We start from the raw sequence: 20,952 nt of genomic DNA, 5'->3' as shown, positions 1-20,952 counted from the left end.
AATATTTTTACCCTTACTGCGTTCGGACATTATTATGATCCCTTATCGTTCCTTGTTATAATATAAATTCATTTCGCTGAGTTTTTGTTCCTGGCCAGTATGAATACCGGGAGGCAGCTCCCTCCACCTCAATATTACAGTAGTTTTTCGAATCTGTCTTGCAGCTAGAATCACAGGCTACGAATAAAAGCAATTTAATAATAGTTTTTAAGTGTAAGTAAGAAATTTATTTTCATGGTTTCATTGGTATTTCATGCTCAATTTATGGAATCGAGATAATTACTGTTAGGTTAGGTTAGCTATTAGGCATCAGAAGAATGTGTAGATGATATTATGAGATGTTCCGTTCTTTGCTGAGACCTACCAAGATTTTACGTCTCATTTCGCCGATCTTTTATTGCAGTTGAAGTGCTTTACGTAGGGAAGCCAAATAGGTGTCGAAATGCGTTGAAAAATTTATATTTGCCAAGAATAGGAATTGGCCCTTCGGTGTTGAAAGCCGATAAACGTGCTACAGTCGCAATTAGACCAAGATGTTACCTTTCACCCGGCCTCATGTACACGCAAGCACGTAATTATAAAGCTGGAAAATCACTTTGAACGTTTCGTTTTACTGTTTACTTCGTTTCTATACCTCTATATGTGTGATTATACCACGAATCTTAGCTATTGTTTTTTTGTGTTGTGACGATGATACTACGATATTACTCGTAATATCGTAAAATTAAGGTTGGCATAAATCCTTTAGTCTAGCATTTTTCATGGTTAATTTTTTTTTAAATTTTAAGATCTCGGTATACTATTTCCTTTAATTGGTTTCCAGAAGTGCCCGTCCGCTCGACTACTTACACTACCCATACAACTTATGTCGGCAGCTGATGGTTTTTCGCTATAAATTTAGCCGTTATCCTAAGAGCTTCTGCCGTACTTTGGTGGTATTTCAAGAATAACGCGAATATAAGCGCTCTTAAAGCCAACAAAAGGAAGACTTAGTCTCTTCCACTATACAACGTATTCCACTTTGCATGCGTACTGCTATGAGTCCATAGTGAAACGAACCCTGTTACGTTATTCGTAATATCTGTTTCAAAGATATAAGAAGCTGTGGAGATAATGTAGTCAGTGACGACTCGTGTTAATGTGTGAAAGGGATTCCTTTGCGTCCTCATTTGTGACGCTAATTCATGCAGTCCTCTCGATCTCCATTCTATTTCCCTCGCCTTCAAGGTTGGTGTATATATGTTGCAGAGAATTGCATCCGTATTAATTTCTCTTAATTTATCCCTTCTTAATGTGAAAACTGTTTTCTATCTATTACTTGCTTTAGTTATTTGAAATTTTAATTACAAACCATGTGAAAAAATAGATGAGATCTGCCTAATTATGAGTATAATATCTTGGGTGGATGTAATCTGGTTGTTAAATATAGTTGGGAGAGTTTTATGCTTAATCACATACAGGTGATCGTACCTATATTTGAAAAGAAAGGTCTATTACTACAGGTCACGGTGTTGGTAAAACATTTGTCGACAAGCATCATGATGAATTTTTTCTCACACTCTGTGTGACGTGAATCGTGATGCCTTGAGTAATTTGGAATTTTGAAAACTCAATAAGAAATTCTAAGGAGGAGGGGGGGGGAGATTCTCATAGGATTCTGAACTGCATTCGTCTCGATATTCTCGAATTCCCATCGGAATCTTTTAGAATTCTCTGGAAGTGAGGTCGAATCCCACACAGATATCACCGATAATTCTGTTGGTCAATTTATTCCTCGAAAGTTTCGAAACAAAATTTTCAATTAGGTTAGTTGAATACTCGTGGCAAAGTCATATCTCACGGTTTTGAAGTTCGCACTACTGGATACTAAGAATCCGATTTCATGCACTTCTCTTGAAATTTCTCGAGTTTCGTGTCGGAAAAGATGTGGCGCCAATTGGACTCCAAGTGTGAGAAACACTTGAGTAATGGATAGGGTTTCTGTAACTTCATTTCGTTGATAAAATGTAACTCAAATACAAGAGAGCGAAAATAAGATTTAAACTTCGCGAAAAGTTTTTGTCCCGAAGAACCTTATAATCTTATAAAATTTCGCTCGGTTGGAAATTATGAATTGTTTGTACAGCATCGAAAACTCGGTTGAAACCTATTAATGTTAATTTGCAAAAATGAAAAAAATGTGCGAGATGAAGCTGTCTTTATCACCTGTGAATACTGGAGTAAGCTCGTTGTTTCAACACTGCATCCGTCCTTCGATATTCCTCTCAAGATCGGGGTGAAAACACGCGGTCTTTTCAGAAAATGAAATCCCTTTCAAGGGTTACAGGGGGTGGAGGAGGGGAGGGCCTAATCGATTCTGGCGCAACCTTGTACGAGCGCATTCTTGGCGTAAAAGGTGAGGGTGCGAAAGACTAATCGCATTAAATTAAGGCTTCCCTTTGAGGTAAGTAGTAGGATTATGGGGTATCCTGCACAGCTGCGCGCGCAGAAAAGCAAGTGCGCGCGGCGGCAATTCCGATGTGGTTTATTCGGGGGGCGGCACGCGCGAGTTTGGAGGAGGAGGAAGTACTTTGCGGCGGCGGTGGTGGTGGCGGCGTAGGGCCGGGGGGGGGGGGGGCTGCGTGACCGCAGTTGTCTGAAATTCTTCTGAGATGCATGCTTTTAAGAATGCTAAAATATTATCATTGCTATTATATAGGTATTTTTGAGAAAAACAAAAAAAGCTAAAACGACAAAGCGGTGTGTTTCCCCCCTCCCCTTCCCTGCCCATCCCTTCCCTTCCCTTCCCCTCCCCTCCCCTCCCCTTTCCCTTTCCGCCGAACTTGTTCGTGCTTGTTTTTGGATCAATTTAAACAAACACTATAGGTGAAAACATTAATGATATTAATTAATAAAATTCCATTTATATTAAAAAAGAATAATTAACAACACTGAACACCAGCCTTTCCGATGCTTGTTGTAACACGCAAGGGATGCTTATTTAAACTGGAATGGGAGATCAGGATTAAGAAATAAAACACATTATCACACTTTTTCCATTTTTATTTTATCTTTTTTTATGCACAAAATGGGAGATCAGGATTAAGAAATAAAACACATTATCACACTTTTTCCATTTTTATTTTATCTTTTTTTATGCACAAAATAGTTATGTCACTTTGGGGAGGGGCGCTCTGTGATTCCAAGCCGCAAATGAAATAAAGAAAAAAAGGAAAAAAACATCTTTTACAATCAATGAATTGAAAAGGTTACATATAATTTGAAATATAATTTGAATTTTATATATAATTACAATCAATGAATTGAAAAGGTTACATATAATTTGAAACTAGTGATAGTGAAATGTAGATAGGATAGTATTACTTATATATCACTATATATGGTCTGTTTGTTTTGGAAATTTACATCGATTTAAAAACAGCCAAAATTGAAAGAAGAAAAATGCCATGCAAATAATTACTCGATCAATGAAATGGTCAATACAAGACTGAAGTAAAAAGATAGTACATACCAGGAGAGGATAACACACCGGGCTCCGTCCCAGGTAAGGCTCCATTTTACCTCATTGTTATTATAGGTTGTAGTGTCGCCTTCATTTTCAAAAATGGTTGTATATCTTTTGGGAAGCCAAATCTTCCGTTTGGCTCCTCCTTCATATTTAATCAATCCCACCAACCCCTCCCCGTACCTCCCATTAACCTTTTCCATGCTCAAGATGAGATATTTTCTATTTAGGTCTAATTCTTCTTTTTTTAAAAATGCGGGGCTGTTTTTGTTTACTCCCACCAACAGGCTGTTCAACTTGTCCATCTGAAAGGAATGAAGTAATTAGTATATATTGTTACATCGGCAAATTGTATTAATAATGAAAAATGAGGAAGGATACCTTACCTTTCAATTGGGGGATTTTTTTAAAAATCGGCGTGACCTGTTCGAAGGAGGAAGATAAAAATTAATGAAAGAAATATGAATAATAAGTAATAATTTTCTAAGGCACGTCATCTTACCTTTCCCTTGTCTTGATTTACTTCGAATGGCGTTCAGGGCGACACCCTCTGGATATATACGCGGAAAAGAGCGGATGTTTTCATGAGAGAACCGGATGGATTATATGGAAAATATTGCCAATGTGTCTAGTTTAAGGTTCGTTACAGAAGAAAAATATTTTTTTAAAACGTAACGAAAATATTTTTTACCAAGCGGGAAGGTCTCTCTCTCTCTCCCTCGACGGAAACGTGATGACATAACTCGACGGAAACGTGATGACAAAGCGAATTTGTTTTTCCAAGCGGACGAGCGCTAGCAATTCATTTCATAGCATTGACGCGAAAGAAATGGACGCCCCCCAAATTGTGTTCGATCTTTACGATAGGGAAACATTTGGTTATAAATTGAATCAACGAAAATGGTGGGACAAAGTGAAGTTAAGATGGCTTTGTCTTGACGCTAGACTTCCGTTGGTATGCGTTAACCATATACGGGCCGAACGGCTAAGAGAATGGGCAGAAAAAGAGGAGGATAGGAAGGATAGCCTGGAGGCGAGAATAAGGAAAGCAAAAGAAAGTAGCGCGGTCGCGGCATTCCAATGCTAGAGGTGGAAGGATAAGCTTGTGTTCACTTGCGCTGTTGCATAAATGGAACAAATTAACATAATAAAATTTGTTTCACGTCTGTGATTCCTACCTCATGATAAATAAAAAAAGCATACATATATATATAAAATCGAAAAAACCGATATATAGTAAATAATGTGGTCTCGAAAAATGACCACCCTTAAAAAACCCCAGTGTGCATCATGCAATAATAATACATAGGCCTATGCGTTATAATAAAATTTTTCTAGAAAAAAATAAAAACTGCAATGCTAAAAATTTTAGCCTTCTTAAACGCGTACATCCCCCCAAGCGAGAGGAGTCCTCGCCGCGTTCTCCATATCTTATCTCCCTCGTGGTTTCCGGCTCTGCGCTCCCGCCGCTGTCTGTTCACGGGAAAAATATTTTCCTTTCCGACTCCTCCCGTCTTGTGCTGCCGTAAGTAGTGCGAAGCCGAACTAAAATATATATAGTTTCCGCTTCGCCCCCCATCAGTCGTTTGCTAGCATTCCACGTCCCGGGAGTAGTGGGGGTGTTTGTGAAGCAATGGAGCAACAACTTTGTGACGTGTGCTACACATATTATCAAAATTTGCAAAGCCACCAAAACTCCGATGTGCACCGAAGGCATGAATTACGACAATTTGGCGGTGAAAATCGACCATTAATCGAACTACAGTCGGCTGCGCAGAATCGATTGAAAACATATTGGGTGAGTAGAATCGAAGAAATATCCGATGTTGTAACATTTTTGGGAGCAATCAAAAGCACAATAAGGGATAAAATAACCGAACAACTTCGAAGTAATCCATTGAAAATTAATGTAATTTTAAAATGCCGATTTGTTAAAGATGAGCAATTCGATGATCGATGTTTCAAAACTAAGAACGTTAGAGTGTTTCAGGCCGACGATGTCGATGAGATATTAGATTTATTGTATTCAAAACTATTAAAAGAAAAAAGTGAGCATAGCGCGAGAGGGAGTGGATGGATTTTATCGGTGGTTGAAGGGTTAGAACTCCGAATAAATAGATACACCCCTTTGGGGGGGTCTACATATATTGAACTTCCAAAGAAAATCAAAAACACCGGAGCTGTAATTAACGTAAAAAATACCGATTTGTTTTGTTTTAAATATGCAATTTGGTCGAAGAACATATCCCTAAATTCGCAAAGAGTTTCCAAATATAATACCGAAGCGTTCAGAACCGGTTACGATTGGGAATGTATAAGCTATCCAGTAGAAATCCGAGCAATTACAAAATTCGAAAAAACCAACAATATTTCGATTAATGTTTTCGGTTTGGATGAAAAACAAAATGTATATCCGTTGAAAGTAGTCGAGCGAGAGTTTCTAGACCACAGAGATTTGCTATTTTTGACCGAAAACGAAAAAAGTCATTTCTGCTGGATTAAGAACTTTAACCGACTAGTGAAACATCAAGTGACGAAACATAAGGGATTCTGTTATGTATGCAAAAGATGTTTTAAACATTGCCAATCCAAAAAATCTTTTGATGCTCACAAGGAAGATTGCAACCGAAATTCGCCATCGAAAATAATCCTCCCAACCGACGACGAGGCTTTTTTAAAGTTTAAGAATTACTCGCATACAACTCGAGTTCCATTCGTAGTTTACGCCGACTTTGAGTGTTTGCTACCGCGCGTTTTATCTTGTCAGCCGTTAAATGAGCATTCGTACACGCAAATGCGACAACATCACGAAGCGATGTCATTTTGCATGCTTATGGTTTCCAGTACGGGGGAATTTTTCGAGCCCGTTCTTTACCGCGGGAAAGATGCGATCCAGGTCTTTTTGGAAAAACTCAAAGAAATGGCACTTTTTGCACGAGACAAATACCGAAATGTAGTACCGATGCAAGCAATGAGCGAAGACGAGTTGATTGCATTCGACACATGCTCTATTTGCCATATATGCGGCCTCGAGTTGGGCGCGGACCGTGTCAGAGATCACGATCACCTCTCCGGCAAATTTCGAGGTGCAGCCCATTATGCGTGCAATATAAATTATCAGAAACCGAGATTCCTCCCAGTTTTCTGTCATAACCTGTCAAATTATGACGCGCATCTCATCGTGCCGCATCTCGGCTCGGATGATTTCAGAATAACATGCATACCGAACAATGAGGAAAAATACATTTCATTTTCGAAATATGTAGATTCAAGATTCTCATACCGATTTATCGACACCTTTCGATTTATGAGCACATCACTTTCGAAATTGGTCGATATTCTTCCAGCCGAAAAATTTAGGCAAACTGCGCGCATCTTCCGAGATAAACTAGAATTCGTCACACGAAAAGGCGTTTTCCCGTATGAATATGTAGATTCATGGGAAAAACTCAACGAAACATGCTTGCCACCGATTGAACATTTTTATAGCACACTGACGGAAGATACAATTACCGAAGACGATTATGCATTTGCTCGAAAGGTGTGGGACGAATTTGATTGCAATACCCTGGGAGTCTATTCCGATCTTTACTTAAAAACCGATGTTCTTTTACTATCCGATGTTTTCGAAAACTTCAGAGATTCTATGATATCGATCTATGGGCTGGACCCCGCATGGTATTTCACTATGCCGGGCCTTTCTTTCGATGCTATGCTTAAGCAAACCGGAGTCAAACTCGAATTGTTAACCGATTATGATATGATTCTTATGTTCGAAAAAGGCATTCGAGGAGGCATAAGCCAATGTATTAAACGGTATGCCGAAGCTAATAACGAATATATGAATCAATTCGATCCCGAAAAGGAGTCGAAATATCTAGGATATATCGACTGTACAAATTTATACGGATTATCGTTATCGGAATCACTTCCGATCGGAGGCTTCAAATGGGTTGAAGTGGGGGAGGCGGTGGACGTTATGACAATCCCCGACGAATCTCCCAAAGGCTATCTTTTGGAAGTCGATCTGAAATATCCAACCGAACTTCACGATTCACACTCCGATTTACCATTTTGTTGCGAGCATAAGGTCCCGCCGGGGAGTAAACACCCAAAATTATTAACGACGCTTGACGATAAGGAGCATTATGTTGTTCACTACCGAGCATTGAAACAGGCGATAGCTGCCGGTTTACGAGTTACGAAAATACACAAAATAATCGAATTCGAGCAATCCCGATGGATGAAACCATACGTCGATTCCAATACGAAAAGGCGTAAATTAGCAAATTCCGATTTCGATAAGGAACTGATGAAATATGCAACAAACAGCGTATTCGGGAAAACATGTGAGAACGTACGAAATCGGAAAAATATCGTACTTGTCAACAATGAAAAGCGATTAGACAAACTGATTTCGAGTTCTATGTTTCTCGATCGAACGATCTTTGCAGAAAATCTCATAGCCGTTCACCTGAGAAAAACATCAATCAAGATGAACAAGCCGCTTTATATTGGGCAAACCGTTTTAGATAATTCAAAAGTATTCATGTACGATTTCTTCTACAAGAACATGAAAAGAAAAAATGTAAACTTGTGTTACATGGATACCGACAGCTTCATAATGGAAATGCCGATAAATTTTTACGAAGATATTAAACGGAACATCTCTCTTTACGATACATCCAATTATCCTCCCGACCATCCTTGCTATTCAAAAGCTAACGAGAAAGTAATCGGTAAAATGAAGGACGAGTGTGCTGGAAAGATTATGACGCATTTTATCGGATTACGAAGCAAATTATATGCCTACCGTGTGCAGGGAGGATGTGTGAGGAAACGTGCAAAAGGCGTAAAAAGAGCAACGCTCAGCAAAACGATCACATTCGAAGACTATGTTACCTGCTTACGTGAAAATTCTACGGCATTCAGATCGATGTTTCTGATTAGATCGAAGGAGCATAAGCTGGCCACCGTAAAAATAAATAAAATTGCATTGAGTTCCAATGACGATAAACGTTATGTTTGCGAAGACGGAATTAATACATTAGCTTGGGGGCATTATAAAATAAATGCGTTTTCCGATACGTGAGTTGCCAATTGTTAACATCGGTTCCAATGGGTGGATTTAATATATAAATAACGTTTTTCCGAGTCGTACTCAGTCACTATTCGCAATTGGTAAATGAAACATCGCGGGATTCGCGAAGCTTTTGAGCATAATCATGAGATTAATATTTTTGGTCTTGTTTCTCACCGAGCTGGGGTTGAGCATTTCCGGTATCATACCAGACAACAACCGCACGTATTGCATATCGAGTTATCTGCAACAATATGGCTACCTGAATGTGAGCGAGAATGGACTTGCCAACGTAAAACCGGCGGAAATAACAGAATCACTAAGAAGGTTTCAAGAATATTATAATATCAGCGATGCGGGTGGGCGGATGGATGAAGAGACTGTGGATTTTATGAAAAACCCCCGGTGTGGCGTAGCGGATGATTTTGCATTCTCAATAACCCCGTACAAGTGGCGTAAGAATGTTATCAATTGGCATTACATCTTCGTAAATGAAACCTACATTGCATTGGCAAAGAAAGCATTCGAGACATGGGCCGAGGTAACGAATGTTACATTCGAGCAAAATTCTAGAACACCCGATATCATTATCAGAAATGCTGCCCTTATTCATAAAAATGTTGGTCCGGGTTTCTGCGCCATGAGTTTTGATGGAAATGGCGGTCAATTAGCCCACGCAGATTATCCGAGGGCTAACGGCGAGCTAGTAGAAATTCACATTGACCAGGACGAGGATTGGTATTTAGGATTTGATAGGGCCGAACTAAAATACAGCCTTCTCGCAACACTTATCCACGAAATTGGTCATGCTTTGGGAATCGCGCACTCCAATTATAAAAATGCTATCATGTACGCAATATACAACGCATCCGATTATAGAATAGCCTTACACGAAGATGACATTCAAGCGATACAGTACATTTATGGCAGACCTGCAGAAAAGAAAGAAAACGAAGGAGGGGGGAGTGGTGGAGGCGAGGTGGAGGATGGGAATATGGGGCGAGAAAGAAATGACCCCCCTCCCATGTTGTGCGAATTAAAAAAAATAGATAAATATCTTATACTAAATCACTTGTTATACATATTTCACGGTCAGTATTTTTGGTTCATGGATATGGAAAATGCGGTCAATTCGGTTATATTTGGCCCCCAACGGATTACCGATTGGCTTCCCTTTCTTCCGGGTAAAAATATTACGGCAATTTATCAAAGACCGAGCGGGGAAATTGTAATTTTCATTAAGGAAATGATTTATATGATTCAATACCCGAGTATGCAATTGGTAGAGGGTTACCCTTTGGCTGCGTCATCCGTAGGACTGCCGCGTAATGCTAATATTCAAGCAGCTGTGAACACATATACAGGGATGACGTTGATATTTCACAGTAAAGATTTTATCATTGAAATGGATGAATGCCACTTTAGACCTAAAACTCAATATCGCTATCAAAAGATGTTTCCGCAAATACCATCAGACATCGATTCTGTGTTTAGATACACTAATGGAATCTTGTACTTTTTTCGCGACGATAACGTCTATGAGTACAGTGAGTTCAACAACACTCTAGTGAGAGCAGGTAAAAATAACCTAGGACTATTCGGAATAGCATGCCCCAAGAATTATTCACCAGTGTTAACAAAGATCGCGAAAGAGTTGAAGGTGCTCGCGACGCGTATGCATGACATGCTCGAAATATGAAGATAAAAGCACAAACTGAAGAGAGGAGTGTTCATTTTTCTATTCGCATCTCGCGCGTTGTTTTCGATCATGATCAAGTGGAAGCATCCTTTTACGTGTGTGGTGGCCGGCCCTTCGAGCAGCGGAAAAACAGAATTTGTCTTAAAGTTTCTCAGAAATTTAACGTCAATGGTGGATGGGAAGATAGATAAAATCATATGGTGCTGTAGCTACGGAAGTGTACCTAATGCAATCGAGACTTATAAGGTTCAGTTCTTATTCAGTCTTCCCGAAAGCTTTGCAAATCCTAAGAAGGTACCAACTCTGTACATCATAGATGACTTGATGCATGACTCCTTCAGTGACAACAGAGTAAGCGAACTTTTTACGAAAGATTCGCATCATTCAAATATCTCCGTAATTCTTATTAGCCAGAATGTTTTTTATCAGTCGCGTTTTTCACGTACCATTTCACTAAACGCAAAATACATTGTATGTTTTAGAAATCTCCGTGATCGGTCGCAATTTAGACATTTGGCCTGCCAGGTTTATCCTGAAAATCCCGCAGCGCTCACCGAGGTATATAGGGAGGCGACTTCGAAGCCATTCACTTACTTGTTACTTGACTTTGCTCAAGAAACGGACGACTGCTTGAGGTTCAGAACGAACATATTTCCCGACGAAATCGGTGAAATTTTCGTCCCACCAAATTTACTAAACCGCCTTCAAAGTTAACCCAAGATGAAGAAAATGAAATTAGCCAGATTAAAGCGAAATGTTAACATTTTAAAAAAGATAAAGAAGGCCTCGGCTACGAAGAGAAGATCCATCATTAAGACGGCAGGTTCGGATGTCATTAAATCTTTGAGCGAATGTTGCCGAAACGTATTAAACGGTAATTGTAAGATTAGTCCGAGGTTGAGAAAAAAATTGCTCAGATACAAAAAAGCGATCAGAGAGATAGGTTGCTATAGAGCACCCCTGAAAAGAAAACGCGTTTTACTTAGTCAACAAGGAGGATTTTTGTCAGCTCTTCTTGGTGCGATACTCCCACTAATCAGCGGCGGAATAGCTAGTTTGATAAAAAAATAATGAGTTTCAAAAAGTTCGTGTTAGTGGACCCCGCCGCCGCCGCCACCGCCACCACCACCACCACCACACATGAAAAGGGGCGGAATATTAAGAACGAAATGACAGAGTTGGATAAACAAATGCAAGGAATTCTTAAGCGGATTGATTTGAACGATTCGCAAAAATGGCATTATTACCGTAAAGTATTAGATTCATACTTAGACGCAGTAGCCGAAAGTAGCGAATATAATGTATTATCACACCCCGCCGTTGACCATCAACTCAAGTCAACACGCCGCAAAGGAGGAAAAATTACTAAGCCGTCCGAGCCTGATCATTATTTCATTTCTGGAGAAAACAATGAAATAGCTCTGGACGAAAAACTTAGAGAGATTTTAAATCGAAAGGACCTCCCCGACCGGCAAAAATGGATTTTATATAGAAGAATATTGAATTCGTATATAGAAAACGTATTAAAAAAAAATAAGCAGTTCATTCCACCGTCAATATTTGATGATGATGGTCATTCCGACGAGGCGGTGCCAAGGAGTGGCATAATAAATTCTGGAAAGGAATTATTGCAAGCAGACGCTAAGTTTGGGAAATGGGAGGAAAACCAAGAGAAAGGAATACAAAGGATGGAGAGCCTGCTGGACGACTTGGAGCAGCAAATGCGAGAAGGAGAAACAACGGCGGCGGCGGGGAACGTGCCAATAAAGGAAGAGCAGGAGGGAAGCGAGGAGGAGGAGACAGTTTTACCAAGAAGAGGAAGACGAAAACGAACGAAAAGGCCACCATACACTCCACCGTCAAACGACGGCAAGAGGAAGGGAAAAGTCTCTCAAAAAGGAGGCAAGATTCGAGCTTGGACCTCTCATCCTTGAATAAAATTTACTACGACCCATCACATCCGGCCAGTTTTTCGACTAGGAACGCATTGTGGGAGGCTCTCGGAAGAAAATTTTCAAAGAATGCCATTCAAAAATGGCTGGATTCGCAGGAAACATATTCATTACACAAACCTATCAGAAAGAAGATTTCGCGAAATTATTACGATGCGTCTTACATTGATGAAACTTGGCAGTGTGACCTCAACGACATGAGAAGTTTGATGAAGTTTAACGAAGGCTATCGGTATCTCTTGACGATCATCGACTTATTTTCTAAATATGCTTGGGCCGTACCTTTGAGGAACAAGAAGGCTGAAGATGTCATCCAAGCTTTTCACGCTATTCTCAAGAAAAGACGGCCGTTGAAGGTGCAAAGCGACAAGGGAACCGAATTTGCCAACGAAAAATTCAAGTCATATCTCGGGAGAAGAGGAATAAAATTCTATACTACCAACCAACCTGGAGTCAAAGCAGCTGTTGTGGAGAGATTCAACAGGACGTTGAAAGATAGAATGTACAAATATTTTACAAAGTACAACACATACAATTACGTGAAAGTGCTCTCGAAACTGCTCCAAAGTTATAACAATCGAGTGCATTCTAGTATCGGAATTCCACCTTCGAAGGTTAATGTTTCAAATGCTTTTCAGGTTGCACAGAAGCTAGCCCAATCAAGACGTTTGAGAAACAGAATGGGCAAGAAAGCAGCATTTGAAGTGGGTGATCACGTTCGAATCAGCAAAGAAAGGACACCATTCGCAAAAGGATACACCCCCAATTACTCCACTGAAGTTTTCAGAATTAAGGCTTTAGTACAAGGCTTGAAGGTGCCGACCTACCAACTGGAAGATTTAAACGGGGAAGATATAGTAGGAACATTTTACGGAGAGGAGTTGGTTCGAGTACGGTTGAGTGATAACACCGAATTTCAGATCGATAAAATACTTCAGCGTAGGGGTAAGGGGAAAAAGTTGGAGTTTTTCGTTAAATGGAGAGGTTATGGTAGCGATTTTAATAGTTGGGTGCCGGCGTCTGCCGTGAAAAGATTGCAAGATGTTGGATAATTTTCACATAACGCTTCTCAGCGATAGTTCTGGTAATTTTTTTCCTGATAATACCATCGCACACTTTCGTACGAGGCTCCCTCATCGGATTTTACTGGAAAATGGAGAGTGGACCGTGGGGTTGGTGGAGATTTTGATACCGGAGGCATATGAAACACCCGTGGAAGATGTATCGGTGAGAGTCCTCCCGAATCACGTGCTGAAATTGGATCAACATTACGGCTCGCTGAAAGAATTGATTCATGCGATGCGAGATTCTGTGCCTGCAGACAGCCAAGCGGAATACAACGTCGAAATTGCTAAAACAATTGACGGTTTGACTTCTGATCCACCTATGACGACGACCATGGATGATATTACAGTTGGTAATAGCAAAGGTGATAAGGGTGCAAATGAGGAGGAGGAAGCAGACGTGGGAGTGGAGAAGAAAGCTACTTCGGATTGGCGTGGTTATACAGATAGGCATATGATAACAAAAGAACAATATAGCGCCCTTAAAAGAGTGGTAAACTGGTCTAATAAAAGATCCGATGCTGAAGATGTGAGCCATTCCGGGACCCTCTTCGTGTACACCGATTTGATAAAACGACAATATATTGGTGATAAGTTGGCGAGATGCATGAGAGTTATCAGTACAGGGAGCGGAAGACATCAAATATTTCAAAATCCATATTATTTACCCATCGAACGAAGGGAATTCGATAGCATTGAGATATTTCTCACAGATAAAATGGGTAAGCCGTTTCCATTTATTGATGGTTTAGATCCGGCTGCGGTGATACTACACTTTAAATTGAAGTGATATCATTAATTTTCATTAGTGTGCATCAAGATGGCGAATGATACGAATCGCTATATAAGATATTACGTTTCGAGGAGTCAAAGAGGCGGCGATGTCGGATCCGTTTATCGTGCGAGCCATTTCAAACAGAGAGGAAAGGGGCTTGGGTCTTTTTTCAGCGGATTGTGGAGATACGTCAAACCATTTTTTAATTCCGGGTTGAGAGCAGTCGGCGAGGAAGCGGTGAAGGCCGGGGTAGGGGCACTTTCCGACGTCGGCTCGAAGTCGGGGAGGGAAATATTACGAACGCGTTTAGGAGAGGCAGGAAGCAGCCTTAAGAGGAGAGCCGAAGCAAAGTTGGAAAGAATGGCGGGCGCAGGCTTGCGTATTGCAAAGCGACCGCGCATTGCTTCAAATAATGTGAGGATACCTGCCGACGCTGTCATCAACATGAATGACATATCCTCACCTCCCACGACGAGAAAGAGAAGAAAAGTTGATAGGAAAACAAAGTTGAACCGCAAGAAAAAGACGCATCGCAAGAAAAAAAATGTCGTTACGAAGAAGAAGAATAAGGGGAAAGGGAAGCAGCGTGGTGGTGGGAGGGACATTTTCTCATAAAACCGTGATTTAACGCAAAAGATAAACAGTCTTTCTAGAGCTTGGGTGTGGACTACATCATCAAACGAAATGGAGCAAGTCATTCCTTCGTGTTTGGACCTGTTCAAACAGCTTCCTATGCAAACCAGTATTCTCGGCCACAGGACGGTAGCGTACAAACCAATTACCGCAATCGATACATATTCGGAATTGAAATTTTCAATCAAAGGCAATGGAGATAGGTATCTCGATCTAAGCAGCATATGTCTCAATGTTAAATTAAGACTAGTTAAAACTGATGAAAAGTCTTACGCGAGTGTTGACCCAAATCAACCTGGGGTCGTGAACAACATCTTACATTCCATGTTCGAAAATTGCAACGTGTCCTTGAACGGGAAAAGGGTGACCACCTCGGAATACTATGGATACAGAAGTTACATTGAAAAGCTCCTGAACTATGGTGAAGACGCTGCTCGTACGCACATGATTTGCGATGGATGGGCACTCGATGAAGGCGACGATTTGGACAAAATTGAATTGCCGAACAGAGGTTTCGTAAAACGTCAGACTTGGTTGAAGGATAGTGCCTTGCTAGAATTAGAAGGGAAACTCCACGCGGATGTGCTGCATCAAGACAGATTGTTGATCAATAATGTAGACGTTGATATAGATTTATCATTCGCCAAGCCTGATTTCTTTTTGATGGAAAAAGAGGGGGGAGATTCCATTTTGAAAATTGAAGAAGCTACACTATATGCCACGCATTACGATCTAGATCCTTCCCTTCTCGTGGCTCACGCTACTGTTTTATCCAGTGGAATGCCGATAACGTTACCCTATAAGCGAGTCGAAATTAAAACATTTACTATCCCAGCAAATAGCAGCATGTTTAGCAATGATAACCTAATATTAGGACGAATTCCAAACACGCTAGTCGCCGTTCTGTTAGATAGCAATTCATTTCTCGGTAAAAGGAATAAAAATCCTTTCACCTTTCATCATTATAGCATGTATGCCTGCTCGGTCTATGTGGACGATCAGGAATACCCTTGCGGAGGGTACGAAACTGATTTTGATACCACTTCCAAAAAGTTTTGTACCGGAGCATACCGTCAGCTGTACCGAGCCCTGAGGCTTCATCATAGTGACGGTGGAAATCAAGTGACCAAGGAGATGTTCGAGCATGGGTATTTCATTATGGCGTGGAATCTCACTCGCGACGGTTCGGGGCACGAGACTCACATTTCCCCAACTCGTACGGGAAATTTACGCTTGCAAGCCAAATTCAAGAACCCCATAGAAAACGCCGTGACCGTCCTCGTTTATGCCGAGTATGATTCGGAGATTTTAATTAATAACAATAGGGAAGTAAGTTTACTTTTGTCATAAGGTTCACAACATGCAAACTCACGAGATTGACAGAGTTCTTAGGCAAAATCCGCTAACACGAGACTCATTTCGCGGAGTTTTCGCCTCTGACATTTTACCGAAATATAATGTTAAACCTGGCGTGTATATAATTAATTTTGACCCATCAAGCAAACCGGGGATTCATTGGGTTGCAGTGCACGTCATCGATTCGCAACATGCGGAATATTTCGATTCGTATGCGATTCAACCTTTCGTTCCCGATATATTAATCTTTCTTTCAAGATTTTCCTCCTTACGAACGAATACTACACGTCTTCAGAATTTCAAGTCTGATTTGTGTGGGGAGTACTGCTGCTTGTACACACTATTCAAATCCACCAAACGCTCTCTTTCGCAGTTCATTGGGGTTTTCTCACACCCTCACATAAATGATTGCAAAGCCGCTGTATTGTTTGCAAAGTTTTTCGGTAAAGTCAGATGCAAACGCAAGTGCCATCCAAAATCGCAAGTATGTTGCTCGTTAGCTGAGACTTCGGCTTGGCGGCAGAGACTGAGACATATGGTTGCACGAGCTAATAAAATAATCATTAACCCGTCTCCTGGCAAACGGAGAGCACCATGCCGCATTACGAGAAAAGGAATAAAAGGAAAAATAAAAGACATCCGGGAGTAGGCGATGCATTTCTAGACATATACGCGAAGGAAATTACTAAATTAATGAACACGTTGGAATATATAAACGATACCATTTCCATAAACAAGGAAACGCGACATCCGCAAGTACCCGATCAATTTCTAGACGAATTCGAGGGGGAAATTACTAGTATAATAACCAACTTGGATGATATTTACGATATCATTTCCGTAAAAAATCAACTATGCCTTCAAAGAAAATTGAAAAACATTCGAAACGTTACACAAAAAATATCCCAGACGAACACGTAACCGGATTGGTTAGAGATAATGAAAAAAGACCGGATGCAAAGAAGATAAGAAGTCCGGAAATAAGCATATAAAGAAATACGAAGCGCCAAACAAATTTTAAGTCAATCATCATGCAGTCGTCAGATAATCAGCAGCACCCGGAGCAGCAACAGTCTCCTCAGTCTCCTCATGAGCAGCAGCATCCACAGCAGTGCGAACAACTCATGCCGTCACCGGATCATCAACAACAACAGCAGCCGGTGCATCAGATACAGCCTCCTGCCGAGGAGCAGCAGAGTGCTTCTGACCCTCGCATCAAGCGAAAGACAGGAGGAGCGGAAGGGAAAGAAAATATACAGCCCAAGAGAGCGGTGAAGAAAAGTAAAACATACGAACATTGCAGTTTAGCTGCGTTCGACATTTTGGAGAGGGAAATAGAGGAAGCTATCCTTGGGGCATTACACGCAGATAAGCCCGACGCGGTACCTGTTTCACCACCGCCACCTCCTCCTCCTCCTCCTCCTCCTCAACCATCATCCACGACCTCTTGTGTCGATGAGAAACATCTATCTGCCATTAAACATTTATACTATTGTGGTGCCGTCCTAAGTGCAAGCAAGAAAATTCACATTGCGTGGCAGCTGAGGCAGAGTGACGGTGGGCGGGCTTACGTGAGATTGTTAAATATACCAGACGACTGTGACGAGTTGAGCGGGCTGGACTTATTCGATTGTGACCTTTGCGCCCTACGCAACTGTGAAAAGATCATTACTGGCTTCTTAAGCAGATCGAAGGGAAAGCCGAAAACAATCCGCCCACTTACGAATTTCTCCGTCGAGTTTGGCACGCATAACGGTGGTAAAGTTGTAGCGTTTGTTCGTAAATCGGGAGCTGCTCTCCTCGATCAACGGTGGGGTAAAACTGTTTTGCTAAACTTATCGGAATGGCTAGAGTTTTCAAAAATTCTAAATGTACTCATAGATGCTATCCTAGTTGCCAATCATTGGAGCCCGAAGCTGGACCAATTCTTCACGCCCATTCGGGATGCCGTAAGCACGGTGGGAGGGCAACACATGAGAATAACCTTTGGCATGAGGTCGACCGCCAGTCTAAACGTACCCTTCCCGTTCGACCCATGCCGAGCACAAGGATGAGTAAAGTCATTGTGGACTTCCAGGCAGGAGTTGATGGAAAGGTTTTGGTGATCAGAGAATTGGCTATGGAGGATCTGGAATCCGAGTGGCGAAGGTCGTGGCTTTTCCAGTTTCCACCCGGCATCCCAATTCCCGCGATGGAAACGAACCAGTGGCTCACTAGAAATTGGCACGGGTTAGATTATGATTCGGGCGATGTACCTTACGACGAATTGAACACTATTCTGAAAAAGGAAACCGAGCCATTTCAATATGTTTTTGCAAAAGGGTTGGAAAAATGTAAATTTTTGTCGGGAATCATTGATCGTCCAGTAATAGAACTGGCAAAGTATTTTAATGTCCCAAAATTGTGCACGCTCCCACCCACTTCAACAAAATGCGATTTTCACAAAACGGAGAAATTAGTATGTGCGGTGAAAAATTGTTCAAAATTAAAAGCTTGGATACATAATAATGTGCAGCATGATAAATTTAATTCATTTTTAAAATTTATTTAATTATTCTGCTTTGAATTCCAATTGTAATGTTATAGTGTTTGTTCTAATTGATCATATTCCTATTGTAATGTTATAGTGTTTGTTCTAATTCATCATATTCCTATTGTAATGTGTATTTTTTATTATTTATATATAGAATAAATTGGTTGTAAAAAAATTTGTTCTTTTTTCCTAATTCATTTTCCTTCACCTTCCATTGTATAATTATTTCTCTAATAATGCTACTACTATAATAGCAATGATAAAATTTTAGCATTCTTAAAAGTATGCATCTCAGGAGAGTTTCAGGCAAATGCGGTTAGCAAGTTTCCTGCCTCCCCTTTCCGGTTTCCTTTTTTCCCCTCTTCCCGCGTGATACTCATCTCAAATGAACACTTGAGCATTGAGCTCACAGCCATGGATGCGAGCAGTCATATTATGGAGAGAGTCAACGACTCCATCAGAGCTTGCATTGTCGCGAAGGGCGAAATTAATATACTCTCCGACGAACACGTCGCACACCTGCCTCTGGCTTTTCTAGAAATGTACCGACCCAGCCAGGTGCATGTCTTGCTGTCGAGGCTGCCAAGAGGAGGCCATGGTACCGAGTTCGATTTGTGTTACGAACATTACAATAAAGGGCGGACACATATCGACGGACCACCACCATTGAAAAAGCACTGCCATGGATGCGAGAATAATATATAAGCATGCCACACTTTTAAAGTCGCAATTATACAGACCCCGCTAGTGCAAACTTATATAGAAATATTTATATATAATTAACTTTAATATAAATAAACCGACCTTTTCAGGTCGCCATTTTTTCATTCCAAAACCCCCGAAAGTCGCGGAAAGGGAGAGAGAGAGGGAAGGGAACGTAAGAAATCCAAAAAAAACATGCACAAACAAGTTCGGCGGAAAGGGAAAGGGGAGGGGAGGGGAGGGGAAGGGATGGGAAGGGATGGGCAGGGAAGGGGAGGGGGGAAACACACCGCTTTGTCGTTTTAGCTTTTTTTGTTTTTCTCAAAAATACCTATATAATAGCAATGATAATATTTTAGCATTCTTAAAAGCATGCATCTCAGAAGAATTTCAGACAACTGCGGTCACGCAGCCCCCCCCCCCCCCCCGGCCCTACGCCGCCACCACCACCGCCGCCGCAAAGTACTTCCTCCTCCTCCAAACTCGCGCGTGCCGCCCCCCGAATAAACCACATCGGAATTGCCGCCGCGCGCACTTGCTTTTCTGCGCGCGCAGCTGTGCAGGATACCCCATAATCCTACTACTGAGGTAATCTCCCTTGCTGTAGTAATGCTTGACAAAATTCGTAAATAAATTATAGTCTTATATTTTTTGATGCACTGAAATCCTCCTGTCTTGTACTTCACCAAAGCGTTGCATCTATAATGACTGCAATTAAAGCACATTTTTAAATCTTTTAACTTTCAGTAGTCACTGGAAAAATTATAAATACACCTAAGGTGATTTAAACTCTTTGGAATTCCTACTTAGTGCTTCAATCTTTTAATATAACTTTCCATTCCGAATCATGGTGACGTATCGTGCTTATTTCGCGATGAATATTTTATTCTAGAAATACTTTGTAACAAAACTAATTTTTTATCCATTTCATGCTCTCAATTTAATGTACATATTTCGACGTTTAAGTTCTATATTTGCACTCGGGAGGAAAATGGAAAAATACTAAAGAATCAAAAAAACAACTTCTCAAGCTTGAACCTTATGCGCTATATTTGGTTCAGTTGTGCACAGAATCCACTCTTAGAGTACAAGGCAATCTATCATGATCACATGCAAGGGAAACTTTTCCTTTCTGGTAAACGTGTGTAATGCAGTGTATACTTCGATCCGTTACGACTCGGAAATCTGCTGAAAAATATGCAGCACATTTTTCTTACTTCAGTTGACTTTTGATCGGTTTTCTCTAATGATTCGTCCTTCCGGGGTGGAACGCGAGAAAATTTTGCATGCCTTTCTTTCTTGACAAAGGTGTACCAATCCTTTGTTTCGATAAATCCATTTGAGGATATGTGATAGTGTATGAAGTGATAGTGTAGTGATATGGAGTCATATGAAGTGAGACTCATGTTAAACTGGCGCCAGTGGACTCCACGGTCATTCCCTCCCTCTTCTTCTTCCCTGTGCATGAGGAAGATGACTGCGATCTCAGGGCCAGGGAATTTTCTTTACGAATTTAATTTTATAAAGATTTTCAGAGACTTTTCGGATCACGGCTCTGGTAAAATGGAGACTTCACAGAAAAATTAAGGCAGTCATTTTTTAAAAATCTTTCAGCTTTGGTAATATTTTCTCTCTAAAATATACCGGAATTTT

The 20,952-nt window shown here is 40.8% G+C and overlaps 1 protein-coding gene across 1 annotated transcript in view; it reads left to right on the top strand.

Annotated features, from left to right (window-relative positions):
- The window catches only part of LOC139696725 (LHFPL tetraspan subfamily member 6 protein-like), a 964,114-nt gene that overhangs the window by 140,266 nt on the left and 802,896 nt on the right, over nucleotides 1-20,952 (top strand). The gene's annotated exons all lie outside the window — the stretch shown is intronic.

This window comes from Hetaerina americana, unplaced genomic scaffold, assembly GCF_022747635.1.
Source record: "Hetaerina americana unplaced genomic scaffold, ioHetAmer1.1.p SCAF_7, whole genome shotgun sequence".
NCBI classification, from domain to species: Eukaryota; Metazoa; Arthropoda; class Insecta; order Odonata; family Calopterygidae; genus Hetaerina; species Hetaerina americana.
Note: the sequence above shows the minus strand (reverse complement) of the source record. Positions and strands in the feature narration are given on the sequence as shown.